General features: G+C 40.4%; 1 protein-coding gene across 1 annotated transcript in view; it reads left to right on the top strand.

The window, feature by feature from the left end:
* The window catches only part of ASB9 (ankyrin repeat and SOCS box containing 9), a 292,385-nt gene that overhangs the window by 240,563 nt on the left and 26,424 nt on the right, over nt 1-25,398 (top strand). The window contains exon 6 of the transcript XR_009500371.1: nt 15,841-16,027. The gene's annotated coding sequence lies outside the window, so the exon portion shown is untranslated. The remainder of the gene's footprint in view (nt 1-15,840; nt 16,028-25,398) is intronic.

Raw genomic sequence — 25,398 nt, 5'->3', positions numbered from 1 at the left:
GACTGGTGCCTGTGTTCTGGTGGATGAGGCTGGATCTTGTCTTTTTGGTGGGCAGGACCGCATCCGGTTGTGTGGTTTGGTGTCACATTGATAGCCACAGTTTGTGCCCATCTCTGGGGCTTGTTTAGGTGGTGCTCTGAATCCCCTCTCCTCGCGCACCCCAAAACAATGGTCTCTTGCCTCTTCGGCAGCTCCACACTATTTCCCGGACTCCCTCCTGGCTAGCCGTGGCACACTAGCCCCCTTCAGGCTGTGTTCACGCAGCCAACCCGAGTCCTCTCCCTGGGATCTGACCTCCGAAGCCCAAGCCTCAGCTCCCAGCCCCCACCCGCCCCAGCAGGTGAGCAGAGAAGCCTCTCAGGCTGGTGAGTGCTGGTCGGCAGCAGTCCTCTGTGCAGGAATGTCTCCGCTTTGCCCTCCGCACCCCTATTGCTGCACTCTCCTCTATGGCTCCTAAGCTTCCCCCTACCCACCCCCCCCATCTCCCCCAGTGAAGGGGCTTCCTAGTGTGTGGAAACTGTTCCTCTTTCACAGCTCTCTCCCAGAAGTGCAGGTCCCGTCCCTATTCTTTGTCTCTATTTTTCCTTTTTTCTTTTGCCCTACTCAGGTACGTGGGGAGTTTCTTGCCTTTTGGGAAGTCTGAGGTCTTCTGCCAGTGTTCAGTAGTTGTTCTGTAGGAGTTTTTCCACATGTAGATGTATTTGTGATGTATTTGTGGGGAGGAAGGTGATCTCCCCGTCTTACTCCTCCGTCATCTTGAAGGTCTCCCCCTGCTTCTCTACTATTAAAGTCATATCCCTATATTGTTTTATGCCTTTCTATGAACCCAGTAACTGTTCATTTCAATCCCAAATCACAATGTAAACTTCGGAAGCCATTTAAAAAATGGCGACTATACAAGTGAGATGCCAATGATCCATGTATGTGACTGTTGAAGTGATAACAATATCAATAGTCACAACCAAGTCTGAGCATGCTTGGGCACATAAAACTATGTCACAAATGGACAGTTACATCCAGGTTCGGAGATGTGAAATGAGGGGAAATCTTTGAATCAATAAAATAAGGTATATATTTTCTTATCTTCTTATATAGACTGTAACAAACATGGTTTAAGCTTCCATTAAGGGTCAGGTTCAGTGAGAACATCTATCTTTACACTGTGTAATCAAGCAGAGATAACTTCTATGAGTATTGATATAGGTGACAGTTGCCCCAGGTCATGCCACTCAGGGAATGCTTTGACCCTTCATTTTCTACCTTCTTGCTAAATATCAGGCAATGGGTCAACACCACACGTGGCTATCTGTGTGGTCTGGCTTCTCACATTCAATCTACTGTGAGCTAGAAGACCATAATACCAGGAAAAACTGCTTTCCAGGCCAGAAGTCTGAGGAAGGACAATTACAGAAGGCGGGTGGTATAACAAACACAAGCAGAGGTCTGGGGCTTGAGCCTTACCTTATTATTGCCTCTCTCCCTTCTAGCTTTACCCACTAGCACATTAAAACCTCTAGATTTCTTTATCAGGGAGACGTTGCCCATTGATCGCTGCCTTTAATTTGTTTCCATCCCTGACGATGCTGCTTTCCCACTTTAGAGCTTATTTTAGCCCTATGTCTGTGGCAGCCACCCAGGGCCCCTTTGTGCTTGAGCTGAGGCTACTGTAACTCTCCACCCTGCAGAGACCTTGGGACCACCAGGTAGGACCACCAAAAGACAGGCATGAGTAACTGTCCTGGAATGGACAGGGCTGATTATTGCTGGGGTCCTATGTTGAGACAATTTCTCCCCCTTGTCTTGGGTACCTAGGAAACTTGAGGCACTTGGGTCCAGGTCAGGCAGAGTGGACTGGGTCCTCCCACCACACAAGCCATAGCTGCACCCCCCACTTCCCTCCACCCCTCCTTCCCCAGTGCCTCCTGCCCATCTCTCTGGGTTCTGCTTTTTGTTACCCCCAAAATGTTAAAACTTCTTATTGTGAAATGTAACACACATCCAGGAAAGTAGGCTAAAATACTAATACTGAACTTTAAAAAATGTATTGCACAGTGAACCCCCATATAATTAACACTTGTTTGGATCTGTGTACAGCTGTCGAAGGGAAATTAGTTACAGCTACACATAAAAGTGTGAATGAGTCTCAAAACATAATGTTAAGTGAAAATATTTGTCCCAGGAGAATGGATACAGTGTGATGATTGTATTTTTAAGAGTTCAAAAGCATGTGAAATTCAACAATTATAAAGAAAAAATAATTATAAAGAAAAGCAAGAGAAAGTTAAACACAGAATTCAAGACAGTGGTTATCTCTGAGGGGCAGGACGGGATGAGAATGGGTGAATGGGGACTTTTAAAGAAGGAAGTGTTCATATGTGCTCATATTTTTGGAATTCTTTATCATACACACGTAATTTTAAAATTATTTTGTATCTACTCAATATTTAATAGAAATATTTAAAAAAGAATACATTAACCATAGAGGCTATAGTTAGTATCTTCTGATCTAACCCAGATCAGAAGGGCCAATATATCGCTGTCTCTCAGGTCTCACTTTTCCCATCCGATCTACTGTGGGCTATAAAAACACAACACTTGACAAAGGTGCTTTCCAGGCCAACATCATAAGGAAGGACAACCAAAAATTATGGTAGTCATTTGTAACACTGTGTTCCAATTTGCAACATATTTGAATCATTCTGAGACCAAGTTCACTCCAATGAGAATTTAGCACTAGTCAGAAAGTAGTGCCACTCTCTTAGGACCAAAGAGCTTATCAAGTAATTTTATATATTAGTTTTATCCTAACCATGGGTAATAAAAAATTTATAAGATATTCTGGCTTAATGATAGTCCTGAGGGTAAGAGTCCAAGAAGGGACATCCTTTTGGAGCAAAAGTTCCATGTTATCAAGTGCTCAGGACTGTTTCGATTTTATTATACTTGTATATGTAAGAATACGTTCCTTATTGAAATTCCTCTAAGAGATAATCGCTTTGTTATTTCAAGTCTTAGTCCAATGGCAGCCAGAGCCTACATCTATCCATGCCTTAAAATAAGAGTAAAGGTAATACTAATGGCATAGAACATATGGAAAATATTGAGGTCATGGGAGATAGTTTATTATCAACTGCAGTCTATTCAAAGGAATACCATTTATTTATTTTAAATCCAACTCTCAGGTTCTTAAAAACTTATTTAAAAATTCATTCTTCTTTATCTTTACTTAATTTTTTCCACAAGTAATACGTGAATTCATTCTTTGTGAACAAAATAAGCAATACTGAATAAATAAAACACCTCACTAATTCTCATCCCACTCCTAGCTAATAGACACAATAATAAAAGTTAGGATTGAGAACTTATGTGTCGGAGATTATGCTAAGTGCTTTTGTGTTTTCATATTTGATTCTCACACCTACCCTATGTGGTTGGTAGTAGTATTATTCCTATTTTTCAGATAAAGAAACTGAGTCCCAGAGAAGTTAAGAAATTTTCCCGTGATCATAGGACTCATAAGTGGTAGGGAGGGGATCGAAATCTGGGCAGTCTGATTGCAGGGCACTTGCTACTAAATTCAATTGCACTTTTCCATTAACATGAATCCTCTCCATTCCTGTAACAAACACAAACCCCCTTGCATTAAGCATATATGTGGGTGTTTGTACTTACTCTTTTTTGACATATTAGAAGTTGGTAAATGGAAAATGAAAAAAGATATGAGGCCCAAAATGGAGCTCCAAGATGGTTGATAAAAGATGAGAAAAATGCAAGGATGAGCAAGGGAGAAATGACCGGGGAAAACTAAAATGAAGAAAGATGATTAGAGAATTAAATGTGTACACACCATGATAATCATGGAAACAACAGAGGATGCAATGAGGTGGTGACTCTACACAGTTTCTCAGAGAGTCAAAGACAGCAGAGAAAAGGGGATTTTAAATCTTCCTCATGCCACATAATGGTATTGTGTAGTTGTTTTGTATAGACATTTTATAGACAAAGATTCCTAACCCTGTGGTCAAATGGACCTTATATTCTAGATATTTGGCTGAACTCTACTATTCATGTCAATGATTCAACAATGAAAATATTGTTCAGTGGAATCCACAACAGGACCGTATTCCCAAGAGGGTAGTCTAAATAAGGAGGAGACCATGGTTCTATTCCTTTGTTGGAAGCAGCTGACAACATCCATGGCAATCACAGGAGTAATCTCTCTATGGAACCTCGTGTGTGTGTGTGTGTGTGTGTGTGTGTGTGTGTAGAATGTTCTTGGTAAATATTGACTATGATGTTCAGAAGACTATTTATAAGATGAAACCTGTGATAGACATCTTTAGCTGTCTACCCAGCACCATTCTTCCTTATTCGTAGCTATCATAACCCTAATTTTACTTGGGAAAAATTGGATCCACACTAGAGGGTGAACCATGACGAATCTAAACCATAACAGCAGTCCTGTTCTCCTTTGCTTAGCAATCTGTTGATGCGTGAGTGTGTGACACAGTTCTGGCAAAAGAGATGGAATGGGAACCCTGTTGGGGAGATTCTGGGGAAGCAAAGAAGTTAAAATCTGCACAAAGAGAAAGCCCTTTTCCCTCTTCCTCCACTTAGTGCTTTGAACACTGTCTTGGGAAGATGTTCTATTTAGAGCTGGGCCAATAAGAACAAGAAGCTTAAGAAGCATGGTCCTTGATGACACCATTGCACTGCTGAGCTAATCCTAGACCACCTACCAACAGACTTCATGTAGTAAACAATATCTTTATGTTAGTTAGGTTTTCTGTGACTTGGATCATATAAAGAAGACATAATAAGTGAATGAATGAATGCTGATCTACATTCATACAATCATTTACTGTATTTTTGTTATTATTCACTATTATATCCAAGGAACACATCATATTGACTAGCACTCAACAAATAATTATTACAATTATTGAAGGAAGAAAGAAAGAAAGAGAGGGAGGGAGGGAGGAAGGAGAGAGATGAAAATACAAAAATCAAAATCCAAGATAAACCCTAGTGGACACACTTTGATGATTGTTCCGTAAAACAATGTACCTTAATGCCGAAGCTCAGCAAGTAGTTGGAGATGTTGCAAATTGCCAAACACATATTTGATTTGGTTAGATATATGCTAAATTTAAGAAATGGAATGCAAATAAGCAGAGACTAAAAGGTTTTCCTGGCTCTGTCATAAGGTACTTTGGCAGGGGAACAACCCAATAGTGGAACTAGAATAAAGAATTCGGTGTAAATTGAAGAGACTAATCTAAAGATTCAGCTTACATCATCTTTTAATATATTTCAGTCACCCAGAAGAATATATATAGCATTGTATGGAATGTGTTGATCTATTACTTACATTTGAAAATGAAATTCTCCCACATAAATACCCCGTAAAGCAGGTCAACATGCCTCATCCTTTAGTCCTTCCCAGTTAGCCTCTCAGCAGATCGTCTTAGATTAAAAACTGTACAGGAAGTCATTTAATGCATGTCATGATTTTGATCTTATTTACAGAAATTTCTGCCAGGTGATCAGTATAGGTAGTAATCATGATTACAGGTGGTGTGGAAATGAAGAAAATATGGAGTACACAACTTGACGTATCTATCAACAATGGTACAAAATATGAGGAGTCAGTTTGTCTAAATGATTATCCTTTTTTTTTTTTGGTATGCTTACTCTCTCCCTGTCATTATTGCCTTCCCATGAACTTTTAAACCTCTCCATTTAAAACAACAAAATAATCTCTCTTAACCTTATATCTCACTCCAGCCAAGTCCAAATCTCCCTCCTATTCATCATCTCCAAATTTCTTGAGTTATCCATACTACCCTGAGGCAAATGGTCAATGACCCCCTCAACTCCACTCAACACTCAGCTCCTGGTACAGGCCAGTGGCATCCTACTTTAAGCACCTTGGATACCCATCTTGAGACTTCTCTCCAGTCTATTGCAGGGCACACCAGAAGAATTGGGAAATTCGTGCCCTTGGGAATATGCCTCGGCCAATGATGGATGGGGGTTGGAGGAAAAATGCAAACTTCCCAGCAACTGGGTGAAATGAGCATACTTTGAGTTATGTTCTACATCGTCTCCCAGAGGTCCCCAGCAGGGCTGAACAACAGTTGCCCACAGCATTAATACGCTCAGTATCTTACCCTTCGCTTGCTTCTTTCCCTTTCCTTCTCACTTCCCCTGTCCCTTACTGGTGCTTCCTGAGATTGTCTCCCAAATAAACCACTTTATGTCAAACTCCTGTCTCAGGATCTGTTTCTGGGGGAGCCAGACCTCAGACAACCCATTTCTATTTCATCACCTCTTACCACTCTCCAGTCACTCCCGTGTGGGTTCTGCCCTATCATGTCACTGAAGACTTCTGTGTCAATGAATGCAAAGGGCATTTTCAATCCTTACTTACTTAGTCTCTGAGTGACATTACACAAATTGACTGCATACACCTCTTGCAATACTCTCTTGACACCTTGACACTATTTTTGTACCACTCGTTCTCTTTTTATTTCTCTGCTTGTTCCTGCCTGGTCTCCCTCACAGGCCCATCTGTCTCTAACTAAAGATTAAATGTTAAAGTTCTCCAAGGCTCAATTCTACACCCACTCCTCTTCTCAATCTAGACTTTCTCTCTGGATAATTTCATCTACATTTTCATTTTCAGTTGCCACCCATAAGGAAATAACTCACACATTTGTATCTTTAGCCCAAACCTTTAGTCTGCACTCCAGACCTGCATATCTAATTATCTACTTTATACCTCTTTGATCTCTTGAAGGCAGCTCAAACTCAACAGGATCCAAAGGAAGATATGACCTTTCCTCCCACGCCCTGTATTAGCCTATTGATCTCTACTTCAGGGAATGTTAACACCATTCATCAAGTTTTGAAAGGCTGAAACCTAGTAATCATTCTCAATTCGTCTCTCTTCTTTATCACCATTCCCCAACACACGTCTAATCCATCATTAATTGGATCCTTTTGATTTTACTTCTTAAATATTTTTTAACCTGTCCAAAAATTTTTTTAAAATAAAAAATAAAAACCTGTCCACTTCCTTTGCCTCTCCACCATCTCCTGAACCTCTACAAACACCTCGTCACTTGCTTGCCCACTTCTTCTCTACCGCTATCTATGATTCATTCTTAACACTATAATCAAACTGGTAGGATTATTTCCACCCTCATCCTTGTCCCTAGGTTTAAAACACTTTAAAATCATTGCTCATCAAATAGACACAAAATCGTTAGTCTGTGCCACAAGATCCTTCCTGTATGGCCTCTACCCATTTTTCCAGCCTCGTCTTGTCCCAGACTTCCCCTCCATCCTCCTGATCTGGCTATAGTGACCTTCTTTTACTCCTTCACACATCCTACCGTGACATGGGGGGGGGGGGTCTTTGTGTATACTGTCTTCTAAAACACTTCCTTCTCTCCTTCATTTGTTCCATAACTAATAATTTTTCAGACCTTGGTTGAATTGTTACTTCCTTAGGGATGGTTTTCATTCACATCTCTGACCAGGCTGATTCTTCCTAATAAAAGCTTTCATCACCCTATGTATCGCGCTTGAATTAAAGTTATTACAGTTGAGATTCACAGTTATTTGTTCATTAAATGAATAACTGCGTTGAATTAGTGAATGAAGAAAAACTACAGTCTCAAAGCTAGAAGAAGTTTGTTCTCTTCTGTTACGGGCTGAATTGTGCCCCACCCGCCTCAAAATTCATATACTGAAGCCCTAACTCCCAGTATCTCAGAATGTGGCTGTATTTGGAAATGGGGCCTTTAAAGAGGTAATTAAGTTAAAATTGGGTCATTAGGGTGGCGCTATACCAGTATGACTGGTGTCCTTATAAGAGGAGTAGATTAGGACACAGAAAACACAAACAGAAGGACAGCCATGTAACGACCCAGCAAGAAGGCAGCCACCTGCAAGCCAAGGAGAGAGGCCTCAGAAGAAACTGAACCTGCTCACATCTTGATCTTGCACTTCCAGCCTCCAGAAGTGTGAGAAAATTAATTTCTGTTGTTAAAACCACTCAGTCTGTGGTATTTTGTTACGGCAGCCCTAGCAAACTAATATATCTTGGTTATATATCTTGGTTATCTCAATGGGTTGGCATATACTCTCTTGGAATACATCCAACACCATCTTATTTCTCAAGAACTGTTCTCACATACTTTGCCACTTTTCCAAATACAGTTTTTGATGCTGCCAGGATGTTCCCATCTGCTCTAAATGAAGCAGCATTCATCATTGTTCCATGTGTTCAGCTTGAAAGCCAATTGTTATAAATTGGGGTATTAAATGACCTTGGTGCTATGCGTAGTACCCTCACTCTATGGGTAGAAATCAATAATATGAAAGACAGCCTTTTTAGAAGCAAAAGGCAGTACTTTTTAAGGAAGCTGACTTCGAGCTTTTCATGACACCTTTGTTGTTGGGGAATTTACAGTTTCCCTCTCTTTTTGAAGAACAACATTCCCTGCAAATCTTGTGACCAAGAATTCTAATATTTCTACTCTTTCTATTCGTTTTTCTTAGAGCAGGTGTGACAAATGATAAAGTCTCATGTTTGAAATGATAAGACACTTTAACTGGGAAGATGGCATTATTCAGTTGCAGGAGATATAATGTTTTCTATTTATTTTTACAGAATATCACATCTTGGTTTATTCATTCTTATAAGATACTATTAATAGTAGGATAATCATTTCCTTTGAATATGTTGTATCATTTCTGTAAGTGGCACTATACGTGGTTAATAGCCTAACCCCAAAGCTAGCCATATTTTCAAATGTGATTAATATTTCTCTGTCTTTTTCTTAATGCTCCATTAACTACTGCACAGTAAGTAGTCCTACTGCCAAAAGCCTTTTCCATTAAATGGAAAATACATTTACTCACTTTGTGAATTAATTAAAGCCATATGGAATTTAGAGCAGAAGATTCTAACTTAACGCATTTTGTTTTAGAGATTTAGAAAATATGGAGCCATTTGTGTCCAACAGGACTCCCATATGCTTTCGTATCTTAAAACAAAAATACAGAAACAAGTGTTTCAGCTTTTTCGCAACTATCACAATTTTCACATCTCTGATTACAGCAAGATTCTAAAGTGTACGTGATTAATAGCAGTGAGTTTACACTGAACATCAAAACCTTTGAATGGAGGGAGATTTTTCAGGGGGTTTTCTCCTGATTCCATAAATCTCTAATATTTTAGAAATTTGAGTGTGTGGGCAGGGGGCCTGGCCACATGGGTAGTTTAGGTGATGGATGACCATATCCCTAGCCTGAAAGAAATCCTGTGCTTATTCAACTCAACAGCTATGCTGAGCCAGGTACACAGGTATGGCATAAGGAGGCCCACAGACAGGAAGTTGCTTATTCTAGGATTTGTGTGAAGAAGAGATTATGGTAGCTTAAGCACTGGAACACACTGAGGACTTTTGTCCTTGGCATATCTTCCCTTGTTCAGTAACTACTTATTGAACACCTACTATGGGCCAATGGTCCAAGCACACACAGAGTAGCTGAGCTGCATCTACACATTATGATGTGGCATACAGAGAGGTGGTACTGGTCCTCTCTTACTGCTTGCTCCATGGAAGGCCAACTCTAAGGGTTGATGTCCATTTATGGACATCCATGAAGGAATTTTCTGGAAGTTTCTTGCCTCCAGAGGTACTGCTCCCCATCTAACATGAAAAAATCAAGGTCCCTTTCATCTCTTTTTCAAAGCCTAGAATATCAGCTCTAAAACTTGAATGCGCATCAGAATCACCTGAAGGACTTGTTAAAAAAACAGATTACTGGGCCTCAGCCCCAGAGTTTTGGATTCAGTAGTTTGGGGATGAAGGCTGAGAATTTGCATTTCTAATATATTCCCAGTTGATGATAGAGTTGGTCTCAGAACCAGACTTTTAGAACCACTGGGCCAAGACATAGTCAGCCCCAAGCAACCAGAGCCCCTGTTATTCTCACCCAGATACCACTCTAGGCCCTCTCAGCTCTTCTGTCCCAAAGGCACCTTCCAAGAAGGCACATGGACCTCCAAGTTTCACTACCCAAGATGCCCCATTCAAAAAGGAAAAGAGAAGCATCATCAGAAGGAGGAGGTCTTCTATCATTGCTTCATTGCTCTTTGCAGGAATTGTACCTCAATCTTAATAACAGACAATTTGTTGAACACTTAGTATATGCCAAACACTGTGGTAGGGCTTTGAATAATAGTGAGTTAACATACACTGAGTGCTTATCTGTGGGTTAAGCTGTAGTCATGGTCATGGTCATTTCAATAGATTGTTTCATTTGATTTTAACTATAGCTCATTGTACAGATGAGGAAACTGAGGTATATAGAAGCTAATAACTTACCCAGCGATATATGATGTATAGCTAGTGACTAGTGGAGCCAAAAATATGAAACTAAGAAAATGTGAGTTCTTAACCATTAAGATATAGTACCTTTTAACCTATGTCTATACCCCTGTCTGTCTACCTGTTTGTCTGTCTATCTATCTATCTCTATCTAAATTCCATTTAATCTTCCCAAGAACCTTAAAAAGTAAGCATTGTAGCCTCATCTATAGATGAGGCAACTGAAGTTTAGGAACATTAACAACTTGCCCACAGGGTCAGGGGTGGATGGGAATGCAGGCTGGCTGACTCCTGAGCACGTGCTTCTGGCGTTTAGAAGATTATATTTGCTTCAGCAGGTAGGACCAGCCATTGTCCTCCCAATGCTCATTGGCAGCCCTTGACCTGGCCAGAGCCCCTCTCCAAAGTGGCTGAAATGAATGGGGAAGATGAGTTGGGGCCACCAGGATTTATAGCACCCTCATGTTGATGTACTCACATCAAAGGGCTGGAATAGCTTCTCATATAGACAGAAGGTTGGGCAGAATTTCCCTAAGTGCCAAGAACTTAGCAGAAACAGTTGGGGGGAAAGGCCATTCAGTGTGGGGCCCTTGGTTCTCCAGATTAAGATGGCTGCTCTGTAAGGGACCAACTGGACCCACATTGGGATCCATCAATATTCAGGGACTTTCTAAGAGCCCAGAATGTAACTTACTGCAAAATCAGGCATCTCCCAATACTGCCCCCTTCAGGACTGAAACACTCATTCTTCCAGCTGCTGAAAAGGTTGGTCACGGACAGCTCACAGCTGAGTCCCTCTCTAGAAATTGCCCTTGGCTGAAGAGAGACACCTCATCCAAGGTTATGCCTCTTTGGGAGCTAAGAGGACATCCCCTATCCAATGCCTGGTTGATATAGGGGCATAAAGGCCCAGCCACCTGGTTGCAATCAGGATATTTCTGTAGGGCCATCCCAGCTCTAGAGGTCCTAGGGTGACCAGCCATCCTCGCTTGCCTGGGACTGAAGGGTTTCCCAGGACTCGAGACTTTGGTGCTAAGCCTCAGGCAAACTGGGACAAGTTGATCACCCTAAGAGATCCCCCTGTGATTGTCTGAGGCCCATCTTCTCCTTCTGCCCAAGCCTGCTTCCTTCCCTTCCCTCATAGGTGTTGATTCCAAGACCATTTCCCAATAGATTTCCCTCATGCTAATCCCCATCTCAGAGTCTGCTTTTCAGACCTAAAACCTGACAGGTTTCCCCTAACATCTGTGACACCAGACTAGGGGACTGCCACCTCCCATAATTACTCCTTCCCTCACCTGCTGAAGGACTCATAGGAAGGGTCTGGAGAGATGGTGCCAAAGATGATGGACCAAATGAAGCTAACCGGGATCACAGCCAGATATTGAATTCACTCAGCATCTCCAGTAGTTGAAATCCATTTATCAGAGATGAAGTCACAGTATCTGAAACAGTAGAGTAAATCTAAATGCGTGCTATAACGAACCCTTCTAATTTGAATTTGTGGGAAAATCTGTTCATATTGAAAGAAATTCTTAAAGGCTCTCTACCCCAAAGTCTGGTCTGTCTGTCTTTCTCCCCCCACCACTCCCTTTTGCTTTTTTATTTTTTTTTAATTTTTATTTTATATCGGAGTGTAGTTGATTTACAATGTTGTGTTCGTTTCAGGTATACAGCAAAGTGATTCAGTTATACGTATACATGTATCAATTCTTTTTCAGATTCTTTTCCCATATAGGCCATGACAGAGTATTGCGTAGAGTCCCCTGTGCTATACAGTGTGTCCTTGTTGGTTATCTATTTTATACATAGTAGTGTGTATATGTTAATCCCAAGCTCCTAATTTATCCCTCCCCCCACCCATCTTTCCCCCTTTGGTAACCATAAGTTTGTTTTCTAAGTCTGTGAGTCTGTTTCTGTTTTGTGAATAAGTTCATTTGTATCATTTTTTTAAGATTCTGCATATAAGTGATATCATATAATATTTATCTTTCTCTGTCTTTGTCAGGGTTTCTGCCTTTGCCAAAACTTTTAGCTAATAATAATGTGTTTGCTGAGCCTGACTCCCTAAAGCTGGTGCAACATGATTGAATTCTAATTTTTTTTTTAACATCTTTATTGGAATATAATTGCTTTACAATGGTGTGTTAGTTTCTGCTTGATAACAAAGTGAATCAGTTATACATATAAACCACTGAGCTGATCTCCCTGTGCTATGCGGCTGCTTCCCACTAGCTATCTATTTTACATTTGGTAGTGTATATATGTCCATGCCACTCTCTCACTTTGTCACAGCTTACCCTTCCCCCTCCCCATATCCTCAAGTCCATTCTCTAGTAGGTCTGTGTCTTTATTCCCGTCTTACCCCTAGGTTCTTCATGACCTTTTTTTTTTTTTCTTAGATTCCATGTGTATATGTTAGCATACGGTATTTGTTCTTCTCTTTCTGACTTACTTCACTCTGTATGACAGACTCTAGGTCCATCCACCTCACTACAAATATCTCAATTTCATTTCTTTTTATGGCTGAGTAATATTCCGTTGTATGTATGTGCCACATCTTCTTTATCCATTCATCCGTTGATGGACACTTAGGTTGCTTCCATGTCCTGGCTATTGTAAGTAGAGCTGCAATGAACATTGTGGTACATGACTCTTTTTGAATTATGGTTTTCTCAGGGTATATGCCTAGTAGTGGGATTGCTGGGTCGTATGGTAGTTCTATTTTTAGTTTTTTAAGGAACCTCCATACTGTTCTCCATAGTGGCTGTATCAATTCTAAATTTTGTATAACATGGGCTATAATCAAGGTAGAGATCCTTAGCAAAAAATAATTAGCTTTGGGGTTAGAAAACTCAGTAGAAACATAATAATTAAATTGGCTGTCTGTTTTTATTTTATTGAGAACACTAAGCTATATTGATCTTCTTTCAAACCAGATGCTGATTTATGCAGCCCCTTGCAGATCTTTGCTGAACTGCTTCTAGAAAAGGAATAAACTTGAAAATTCCACCCTAGTACGCTAACAGATTTTGGAAAATCCCAACACTTAGAGCTTCAAAGTGCCTGGCTTGGGGTTCTGAACTCCTCCAAGTGGGAGAAGTCAAGTGGGCGATGCTGATCCTTTAAATATCTGGTGGGTCTCCCAACATGGAGGGAAAATCTAGGAAGAGAACCAGATGGGTGGAGAGTTTCAGTTTTGCCAGATGAAAGTTCTAGAGATCTGTTATACAACAATGTGAATAAGATTAACACTACTTAATTGTACAGTTAAAAAAATATTAAAAGGCTAATTTTTATATTATGTGATTTTTTTACTACAATTAAAAAAAAAAGATAGTGGGGCGTTCTAGGTCAAGAATGAAGTAGCGAATGACTTACTTACTGGTTCTGCTTGCAGCTCAGACCTGATCCTAGCAGGAGGCCTGTAGAAAAAAACCTCAGAGGTCTGAACTGACTCCACTCTCTTGAGATGTTTCTCCCAGACCCACTCTTCTTCCTAATCTTCTGACCTTCTGACCTTGGTTCCCAAGCCTGTACCTCAGCTGTTCCTGTTCAACCTCTCAGGACCACCCTGCACCTCTGCACCCCATTAAATGTGTTCCCTCCCTGGTGAATGGCCTCCTCTAGGGTGGGCATCTACTTTGTGTTGGATCCCCTTATCCAGGCGTCCCTCTGTGTACTGAACCAGAGGCTACCAGCAGCTCATGCTCTGGTGCTTCAAGCCTCCTGGTCTTTCAGAAGGGGGTTCTCTGCCTGAAATGTGCCCTCCTCATCTTCAGGAAGTTAGATATACCCCTCTCTATTTTCTTCCCACAACCGCATTTGGACCCTGGCCATGTTGTCTTTTAATTGTCCATTCACATTGTATCTACTTACACTTCTGTCTCTCCAGTCAATACCAGACTGTGAGCAACTTGAGGACTGCAACCAGTATATAGCTGACTAGAAAGCTATTTTATTTTTATTTCTATGATAGCAGAGCTTGTTTTTAATTTCACAGTTTTTGATTGTCCTGATAAAAGTGAGTTGCTTCTGAGAAAAAATTTGGTTTCAGAGAGATTTTGTTACTGATTGAGCACATACCAACTTTAGAAGACATTGTTCTGATTTTACATATCATAAAAGTATAAAAGTTATTAAATAATTGCTATAAGATAATTTCATTGATTTCCCCCCAAGGGAAAAGTATAATCGTCTTCCAATATTTATCTACTATGGAAAAATAGGTCTTTTAAAAAATAAAATCTTGATGTTAGTGTAAATAAATGGACTGTGGCATAAAAATGATTTCTTTTACTGTGAACATGCCTCATTCAGTCTCCTTTTTATTTATGTCACTCTTACTAAATTTACATCTCAAAAGAAAGAAAACCAAATCTATTTGCTGTCACCTTCTTTTAGCTAATTGTTGACATGAAAACCATCAGTTCCAAAGAAATTTAGAGCTTAGGGTTTCTAAGAATAGAGAATGAACTAGATAGAACACAAGATTTGTTTTTGTTTCTTTAACTTCTACATTTATCAAAGTTATATTTCTATGTGTGAAGTTATAATGTGCATATAATGTTTTTACTGATTTATATAAAAACCAAATGTCTGCCCTGCCATTTGCCCCCTTCCAGAGAAAAATCACTTTCTCCTTTTCTTAGACGATTTATTTTTATTTAACTATTCTATTTCTCTAAATAGCACGTTTCTCTCAATAATCGCTGCTTCTTGATTTTTCAGCTCAGGCATAATTAGTTGACTTCCCACTGTGGAAAATGAGCATTTAACATCCTCCCCTTTCCCCAATGTTCTTATATCTTAATTCCAGGTAGGCGAATATTGTTGTTCACCTCATTATGGCTATATAAATACTATATAATGGTGAGCTTTGTAGTAAAATATGGTTACTTTTCCTTTCATACACTTTTGATTCTCCTGTGATTGATAATTGCATAGGAATTTGCATAGGAATGCTAATTTTTCTATGTATTTAGCATTAAACATTAATGACATACCATACTTTTTTTTTTTTTTTTTAATAACTTTTTTTTTTTTTTTTTTTTTTTATAAATTTATTTATTTATTTTATTTATGGCTGTGTTGGGTCTTCGTTTCTGTGCAAGGGCTTTCTCTAGTTGTGGCAAGCGGGGGCCACTCTTCATCGCGGTGCGCGGGCCTCTCACTGTCGCGGCCTCTCTTGTTGCGGAGCACAGGCTCCAGACGCGCAGGCTCAGCAGTTGTGGCTCACGGGCCCAGTTGCTCCGCGGCATGTGGGATCCTCCCAGACCAGGGCTCGAACCCGCGTCCCCTGCATTAGCAGGCAGATTCTCAACCACTGCGCCACCAGGGAAGCCCTACCATACTGTTTAACAACTGTCTGAATCTCTTTTCAAGAGGTCCAGTCACACCCATTGTTCTACAATGTTTACTTTTCTTTTAGAACCCTCTCCCAGTGCTTTCGCATCTGTGCTACTCCGGCTGCGTTGCCTTCTGTGCCTTCTGCACTGCTGCCATGCTAGAGAACTGCTGCCTCTCTCCTGTGTTGGATCTCCTGGGTCCTATATTCAAGGGTTTCTTCACTGGTAAAGCACACCCTGAACTGGCTTCCTAATAACGAATATGAGATGGTAAGTAAGCTTTTGAGACCTTATATATCTTCTCATTTGACATAAATTTGGTTGAATATAGAATTCTAGGTGGGAAATCATTTTTAAAGCATTGTTCCATTGTCTTTGAGCTTCCAGTAATGCTGTTAAGAAATCTGAAATTATCCCAATTTCTGAGTATTGGTTTGTGACCTGTTTATTCTCTCTCAGGTTCTCGCTCTGTCTCTCTCTCTCTCAATGTGTATCTAGGATCTTTTTATACCCAGGATCCTGAATTTCTTGATGATGGGTCCTCGTGTGTGTTTATGTTTATCTATTGCCCTATTTGCTCTGTCAGTTTTTTCCATTTGGAAACACATATCCTTTGATTCTAAACATTTTCTTTAATTATTTCTTTGATTTTTTTTGCCTCTGTTCTTTTTTCTCTTTTGGAGCACCTATTATTTGGATTTTTGACATGCTGGACCGCTCTTTTAATTTTCTTCTCTCTCTTATTTTCCTGTCTCTTTATTTTTTGAGCTACTTGCAGGAAGACTTCTTGAAATATGTCTCCCAACCCAACTATTGAGGTTTTCATTTGCACTATCATTAAAAAAAATTTTTTTTAAGAGGCGTAGTTATCTTCTGAATATTGCTTTTTAATGATATCTTGTTCTTGTTTCATGCTTGCAATATCTTCTCTGGTGATACTAATGATAGACTTTTAAGGTTTTTGGTTTTTTAATTGTCCTCTCCCTACATAGCCACTGTAATACCTAACTGGTGTTTTTTCTGGTAGGTTGTGTTGGTCTCAATATTGTGTGTTAGAGGCTTTCTTCAGATATCTGGTAATTCTTGGTGTCTGCTCATATTTAGGATTTTGAGATTAAATATCTTGTTAGAAACGCTGGCCAATCAGAGTCCCTCATCCCCCTGAATGAGTGATTAATTCGGGGATGAGCATATTGCTCCAGGCTGGGTTAATATGTATCCTCTTTGGATGATGAGGAAAAACGACTTCCTATTCCTGGTGTTACTAAGCTAGCAGGACATGAGTCCTGATTTACTGGTGTGATCTTGACTGATGCATGGAGAGAGATTTCAAGAGATGGAGAGAAAGAATGTGTTGATAGATGACATCACTTGAAGCCCTGGGTCTGATTAATTACATCCTTTAACTTCTCCATAACTTCAGCTACTGTACCCTTTTGAGTTTTTTCCTGCTTAAATTATTTTGAGTTGGGTTTCTATGACTTTCAACTGAAAGTTTTTTTGACAGATACAATGTCTTTTCACAATGTTTGTCTGTCTGCCTGAAAATAATGCAATTTATGCACCTACAAATGCAAAGTGTCATCAACTATTCATCATTTCACTTCAGCTTTCTCATAATGGCTCATATATCCTATGAGTCCCAGTGTGTCATCCAGTGTCCAATATAGCAACAGTGAGAATGGATGTATGGGAACAGACACAAAATTATCATCTGTAAGTAACAGTGATGATAAATTCACATTTTCTCTGAGGGCCATCTCCTCTCCCTCAAAGATCTCATTCGGTTCCAGGCTATTTAGATAGGGAGAAATTGTGCCAAATATTGTTCTCTGATTTCTTATTTTTCACTCTTTCTGATTTCCTCTTGATGGCATATGTATTAATGCCTCTTTCTTAGAGTTTTTCCTCGTTTAGCTTGTTTGTGAGAATAGTGTAAACATTCCTTATTTATAATGTCCTTATTTCCCAGATGCAACTATTCTTGATCTTGAACATTTTTATATTACCACTTTAAAACTCATATTTCTTACGCAATTTCCAGTTACTCCTTTTGGAAGGTGAGAGATAACTTCTCAATTTGGGAAGTACGTCTATTATTTAGCAAATTCTGGTTTAGATTCCTCTAAGGTAAATGAGAATTTAGACTATCATAATCATACTCTTTTTAGTTGAGCCATGTCTGAATGTTAAATGCCTTTAGCTTTCCAGTGCTTCTAAAGATAGCTCTCATAAACTTCATATTCCTGCAAAATCAGTTTGCTTTGGAAAGCAATTGAGAGTCTGCGTCTCACACTGCTGCATCCACAAGACCTAATGCATTTTCTATGTCCATAAAAAAAAGCCTCATAATAATGACTAATTTTACTTGGAAACAGTTTTTCCTGTCAAAAATATTTTTAGTGATTTGTTTAATCAATGTTCTTGATTCTGAAAACGCTGGAAAAGTGGTGTTTAGCATATTTATTAGTCGATTCCATCACTCATGAGCCTCTGGGCATGCTTATAAGATCCTGGGGCTGGAGGAAAACAAGACAATCATTCATTAAGTTTCATGCTCTAACAGTAAGTATCATAAAAACAAGAAATATGCTCTTATCTCAGCGCCAGGAGTTGCTTATAGGGCCAGAATTTTAAAATAAGGAACTGGGCATCACCGAAAAGAGGCAATGCACTTAGAGACCCTGGAGAGAAGGACCAGGCGTCCCTCAGACATCACCACCTGATAGTTAAGGCCCCAAGAGGACCCTTCAATCCTTTCCTGTATCCCCTCTTACCCCCTTTTTTTCTATGGGATCCATGACTCAATCTCACTTTTTTTTCTTTTTACATTTTGCCAATTTTTCCATTTTTAATATTTCTATTCACTCTCTCTCCCAAAATATGACTCCACAGATAAACCCAGTCTGATTATTTTTTCTCTGGGCCTTGTCTGATTTTAAAATACTTGTTAGCTTTTCAGTCATTTGATCTGGAGGCAAATACAGTATGCATCCTAATTTAAGGACAACTTGCTAGTATCACTACAGTGAAACAAATAAAGAATGATACATGAGCACATACAAAATTTTAATAATGGAGACAGACCCAATCTAAAAGTTTCCATTACCTTTTTTCAAGGATTCTGGAAAGTACCTCCTTCCACCTGGAAAATATCCAAAAGGTGGGACAAGGAGGCGTTTTTTTTAATTCACACCTTCTTCTTTCTCCAGCCAGTGGAAGAGTATTACAGAGTTTGATCTATAAAGCAGTGTGAAATTTCTTATATTTAGAAAATGAAGTGTCCATGAAATCTGGCTGTGCAAAAGAAGCAGATTCATCTATACCAATGTCATTGTCATTGTTCCTAGCGGCCCAAAGGCAGGAGGTTTCTGGTTACATGATCATAAGGCTACGATCCTAAGTATATGTTTCCCCTGAAGTGACCGTGTGCTGTGCCTCTGGATTTATAAAATTTAGATTAGATCATTAAGGTCTTTTCCAGCTGTAACATTTTATGTTCTAGATCAATATGGCTGTGCCCTCTTGGAAGAATTTTATCTCTTCTTGTTCTTTTCATTTTAAAGGGGAAAAAAAGCCTTATTTTGTTTTGTTTTTTATAAATTTATTTATTTATTTATGTTTGGCTGCGTTGGGTCTTCATTGCTGTGCGTGGGCTTTCTCTCGTTGCGGCGAGCGGGGGCTACTCTTCGTTGCGGTGCGCGGGCTTCTCATTGCGGTGGCTTCTCTTGTTGCGGAGCACGGGCTCTAGGTGCATGGGCTTCAGTAGTTGCGGCGTGTGGGCTCAATAGTTGTGGCTCATGGGCCCTAGAGCACACGGGCTTCAGTAGTTGTGGCTCACGGGCTCAGTAGTTGTGGCACATGGGCTTAGTTGCTCCGTGGCATGTGGGATCTTCCCGGACCAGGGATTGAACCCATGTCTCCTGCATTGGCAGGTGGATTCTTAACCACTGTGCCACCAGGGAAGGCCCAAAAGCCTTATTTTGTGAAAAGACTTTTGTGAAACCCCCACTTTATAGAATATGATATGTCCCTCCCCTTCAATCCCTCCATTATACCTCTCTCCTTCCAGGGATAGTGGAAAAGTTAAGTCGACTAAACCCTGTAATTCTAAGCTTTCCTGGCTTAGTATTGTTCTATGGGGTTAAAAACTCTGAACAGCTCTGTGGACACTCCGTCGTCTTGTTTTTCCAAGAGGACTTTATTCTTGACCTTCAAGAGTTGAAATAACTCGACAATAAAATGTCAGGGATTTTGTAGTAACTATTTCTCTAGGTCACGAACGGTTTTCATCAGCACAGAGCTTTCATCAGACAACGTAACAGGGAGCATGCTCACAGGCAAACATTTTGACTTTCACTCTGGGATGGTGTATGGGGAGACACAAGCTGGATTTATGCTTCAATATTATTAGATAAGTTTCTGCCAGACATTTTTTTTCTTCAGGTTAAAACCATTGCAACACAGGCGCTTGAGTTTTATTCATCTCTGAAATTACTCTCATAACCAGTTTAAGAAGAAGATTTAAATACGACTGGATTATTTTTCCTCCAATCACTACTTTCAGCCATGTTCTGTCAAATAGTGAATCACTTAATGGATAGCTTGGGAGATGCTATCACTTTCTGGTGGCTTTCAGTTACTTTAAGACCAGCCCAGGTTAAAACTTCAATCTCTGGCATGATTTATAGCTCATCTCCTCCATCACCCGTAACACAAACTTAAGCTGGCACAATGATTACAACTAGTTGAGAGGAGCTTAATCAGCTCTGAGACATGGTTTTCTGCACTCCCCTTCCAGAACTAACTATAGAGAGGGTCAGGGAGGAGAGACAAGGAAGGAGACAAGTGCCTCTTGACTTAAGGTAGCTGTTGTCAACTTCTTTGGCTATCATTGTGTCACTGGATAATCAGTGTCTGATCATTGATACCCCTGTGGCAGACATCCAAAGGAGCCAAATACCGGCTCTCTGGTGGATTGGGGGTTCAAGGGTATGAGCTCTTGAGGATAAAGGATTTCAGGCGGTCTCTCTGCTGCCCAAGACCCTGAAGAGGTTGAGACATTCAGCTTTGGTCCCTTCCAACCTCTCATCCCCCACAGCTTCTCATTCCTGAGGTTATCTCACTGAGTAGGCAGCCATCTTGGCTGGCATATCAACAGGATGGATCAAATCCCTTTACTGCCTTAGTTTGGGTCCCCAGAAGCATACTCTCAGACAAGAAATGCAGAAAAGGAGTAGGAAGTGAAACAGAGAAAGGAAGCCAGCCAGTGAAGAGTGTATTAGCAAGCAACTTACCCCTTAGGGAAGCTGGAGCTCAGTTCCCTGGGAAACTCCAGGAGCTAATATAGAATGTGGGTCTTAGAGTTATCCTGCCCAAGGAGGAAGGGAGACGGACGCTATATAGCCATCTTCGTCAGTCATGAGTTGAGAGTTATTGTCAGGGATGTAAACTTCGCAGCATTTTTGGCCCGTGTGAGCATGGGCAGGGTGGACTCCAGTGGCCAGAGGAAGCTCTTTGGCAAAGAGACACAGATGCTAGAAGTTGGTGGTCCCCTTCATGGAGCCATCTCCAGTCTCATGCCCACAGGTCTACAACTGGCCGGGACTGCACTGCTTCAGGATGCAGATCTGTGACACATGCCTCACTCCCTGACTCAGGCGAGAGGGACAGAGACTAGGTGGTACATTCTCCCCATGGCAGGAGGTGCAGACTCCCAGAGAGGTGGGAGAAAGCACGCAAGGCTTTTTAAGGACTAGCCTTTGAACTCACCCGTCACTTCAATGGTCAAGTCCAGTATTCATAGGGAGATGGGAAGAATACTATTTCTCCCATGGAAACAGAGCAGGGAGCAGGGGAGGTGACTACTTGGTAAACAGTAATGCCATCTACCACATATGGTTTCCAAGCATGGAAAAGATTTAAGAGTCTCAAAACGGATAGTAACAAATGTCCAGAGAGAACAAAGAAATGGCTATTGCGCTTGGGGATTAAAGATGCTATTGATTATCTTCTTTTTTTAAAAAAATTTATTATTATTATTATTATTATTATTATTATTATTATTATTATTTTGGCTGCATTGGGTCTTCGTTGCTGCACGCGGGCTTCCTCTAGTTGTAGCGAGCGGGGGCTACTCTTTGTTGCGGTGCGTGGACTTCTCATTGCGGTGGCTTCTCTTGTTGCGGAGCATGGGCTCTAGGCGCACTGGCTTCAGTAGTTGTGGCACATGGGCTCAGTAGCTGTGGCTCGCGGGCTCTAGAGCACAGGCTCAGTAGTTGTGGCACACGGGCTTAGTTGCTCTGTGGCATGTGGGATCTTCCCAGATCAGGGCTTGAACCCATGACCCTTGCGTTGGCAGGCGGATTCTTAACCACTGCACCACCAGGGAAGTCCTGATTACCTTCAAGTGTATATTTTCACCAGAAAAGAGGAGACCAAACTAAGATTTTAGGTAGTTATTAGAAATTTTAAAATAATATTAATTTATTAATAAATAATAAGTACTTTTATAATATAGCATTATAATAATTGACGTATTCGTTATAGTAAAATATTAAAAAGTGATAACTGAGACAGCTGGTGTATGGAACTCTTTCTAAGAGCTTGGCAGAGAGAAAAATGAGAAGATCGGGTAAGAGCCAGAGGAGAGATTCAGAGAATATCACAGAAAAGACATGTGACTTTTTGATGGAAAAGAAGAGAAACATTATGAAGACAAAAAGAGAGGGGTTAACTGCAAAAGAACATTTCCTAAGTGGGTGGGAGTTCATTTTGGCAAAGAGACCTCTGAGGCCAAAAAGAGAATGCCAAATGTGGTTAACAACTTCAAAAAAATATATTTCTAAGGCCTTTGGGTTAAGATTCCAAACTAATTATTAGTTAAGATAACAGTTGTTAACTGTCATTAATTTTGTCATGAAAATGAATATCTGGTATTTTCACTCCCTTTATTTTCAGTGTTCTCTTCTCCTACACCCTTAATTTAACCAATCAAGACCTGAAATAATAAGAATAAAGATAATAAGCTGCATAGTGGCTCCCAAAGATGTCCATATCCTAATCCCTGGAAACTGAGAATATCTTACCTTAGATTAAAAAGCAATTTTGCAGGTGTGATTAAGTTAAAGTTCTTGAGTGTGGAGATTATCTTGGATTATACAGGTGGACTTGATGTAATCGCAAGGGTCCTTATAAGGGGGAGACAGGAGGAGGAGAAGTTTACGTGAAGAAGGAGGAGGAGAGATAGGAGAGATGCAGCCAGGAGCCAAGGAATGAGGACAGCTTCCAGAAGCTGTAACAGGCGAGCGACAGATTCTTCCCTGGAGCCTCCAGAAGGTCCAGCCCTGTCAGCACCTCATTTTAGCCCCTTTTAACTCGTTTCAGACTTCTGACCTCCAGAACTGTAAGAGAATAAGTTTGTATTGTTTTAAGCCACTAAGTTTGTGGTCATTTATTACAGCAGCCCTAAGAAACGAATCCAATAAGCAGCACTTATTGGGTGCTCCCTGTGTACCAGGCACTGTGCTAAGTGGTATGAAGTGTCCTGTCTCCTTATCCCGTGTTATAATCAGGGAGCTTGTCCCCAGCTACACAGGTGTTATGTGCTGGAAGTCAGGACTCAGATCTGGACTTCAGACCCCATATTGTTCCCATCCTGTTAAGAATCAGAGCTGTACTGTTCTCCACTAAAATGCACCAGAGCCTCTTAGGGAAATTGCTGATTCTAGAACTGGAGCAGGGAAGACAAGGTAAGACAAGATGAGCCTCAAGCATCTTGCAGTGCCAGAGAGCAAGGAGGTACTCAAAAAAACAAGGATGGCGGCATGTCAAAGGGACATGGGAGCCAACCTGAACGTGCTCCCAATGGCCAAAGTTGGAACAATTTGAGCCACAAAATAAAGTAGTATTGAGTTATAACCCAAAGTAGAAAATAACTAGCCAAGCACCCATACAAATAGAAATAAATGATCAAATAAATAAATAGGGGAGAAAGGACATACCTTCCTTATAGGAGGGGTCCAAATAATACATTTAAATACCCACCCCCTCCTGGAGGTGGAGTTTCATCCCCCACCCCAGTGTGGACTAGGTTTAGTGACTCATTCTAAGGACTAGAGGATGGACAGGGGAAAGTGGTAACTTTACTGTGGAGAAGCCTGGTAGACAGCACCTTATCCAAGTGGTCAAGGTTAACATACCAGTGATAAGTCATGTGGACATTATGTATCCCCTGAATTGATGTGATGAGAAGCGTACTTCACCTGCTTGGTTCTTTCCTCCAAAATCTGTATCTCCAGTCCAAATTATGAGAAAACATCAGACAAACCCAAATCAAGGAACATTCTAAAACCAGTCTTCAAAATCATTAAGATCAAGGAAAGTGTGAGAAACAGTCACAGACCAAAGAGCCTAGGGAGACATGACAGCTAATTCAATGTGGTACATTGGACAGGATCCTGGAATACAAAAAAGACATTAGTGTAAACAGTGGTGAAATCCAAATAAAGTAAAAAAAAAAAAAAAAAAAAAAAAGAAAAAACAAAAAGGGAGTGTGTGGGAGGTTGGTGATCTGAAGAAAGATGAACTGTGGTTATAAAACACTGTGTTAGTGTTTATTATTCTTCATTACAAAGCAACAACAATTTGATGGAATATATTGCTCTTTCCCATGTGTCACAGCACCTGAAGAGGTAAAGTAAGGCAGATTATATTGTCCTCATTTTTTTTGGTTTTTTTAAAAAATTTTTATTGGAGTATATAGTTGATTTACAATGTTGTTACATATTGTCCTCATTTTACCATATAATTCAGTGCTCCCAATTTATTGGGCACAGTTCTATACAGACTAGATTATAACATCATGTTACTTGTTTAATCCTTACAACAGCCCTAGAGGGTAGTTACTATTTTCATCCCCATTTTCCAGAGGAGAACACTGAGGCACAGAGAGGTTAATTGACTTTCCCAAGTTAACACAGTAAGTGGAGGAGCCTGACTGTGAGCAGGAGGGTTGGCTCCAAGTCTTGCGCATAACCACTAAGCTACAGTGCTTTAGGTCTTTGGGGCTCAGAGAGCCTAAGTGATTGGCTCAAAGTCACAAAACCAGTTATTTCAGGACTGAGACTAGAGTTGAAGTCTCCTCGTTTCCAGTTCAGTGCTTCACCCCTATTTCCAGGCACCACCATCCACACTCGTTGTTCCTTTTCCAAAGCACAGTGAAACTCTTGGAATGTCAGGAGCTAATCTGAACATGCTCTCAGGAACCATTTGAGCAACAGAATAAAGTAGTATTAGATTATAACCCAAAGTATAAGATAAATAGGCGTGCATCTACACTAATATCTGTAAATGACTGACGAAATAAATATATTGGGGAGAAAAGAATTCTTTGACTTTCACTCTACCTGAATAACTCAGAAATAGGTAAGAAGTCTCAATTACATATATTTGTGGTCCCAGGTTGAAAGTCGAATAGAGAGAAAAACTTTGTCGCTGGTTTAGTTTCCCGACAGGATTCTGATGATTGTCTCAGAGCTGATGGCAATTCAGAATTTCTTAGGCTTTGCAGATATTGTCCTGACCGTTCTTGACTTTTTTTGATCCTTGAGGTTTACCTTTGTTTACACTGACTTTATAAT

This window comes from Balaenoptera ricei, chromosome X, assembly GCF_028023285.1.
Source record: "Balaenoptera ricei isolate mBalRic1 chromosome X, mBalRic1.hap2, whole genome shotgun sequence".
NCBI lineage: Eukaryota > Metazoa > Chordata > Mammalia > Artiodactyla > Balaenopteridae > Balaenoptera > Balaenoptera ricei.
The sequence above is the reverse complement of the archived record's forward strand: the minus strand, read 5'-3'. Positions and strand labels throughout refer to the sequence as shown.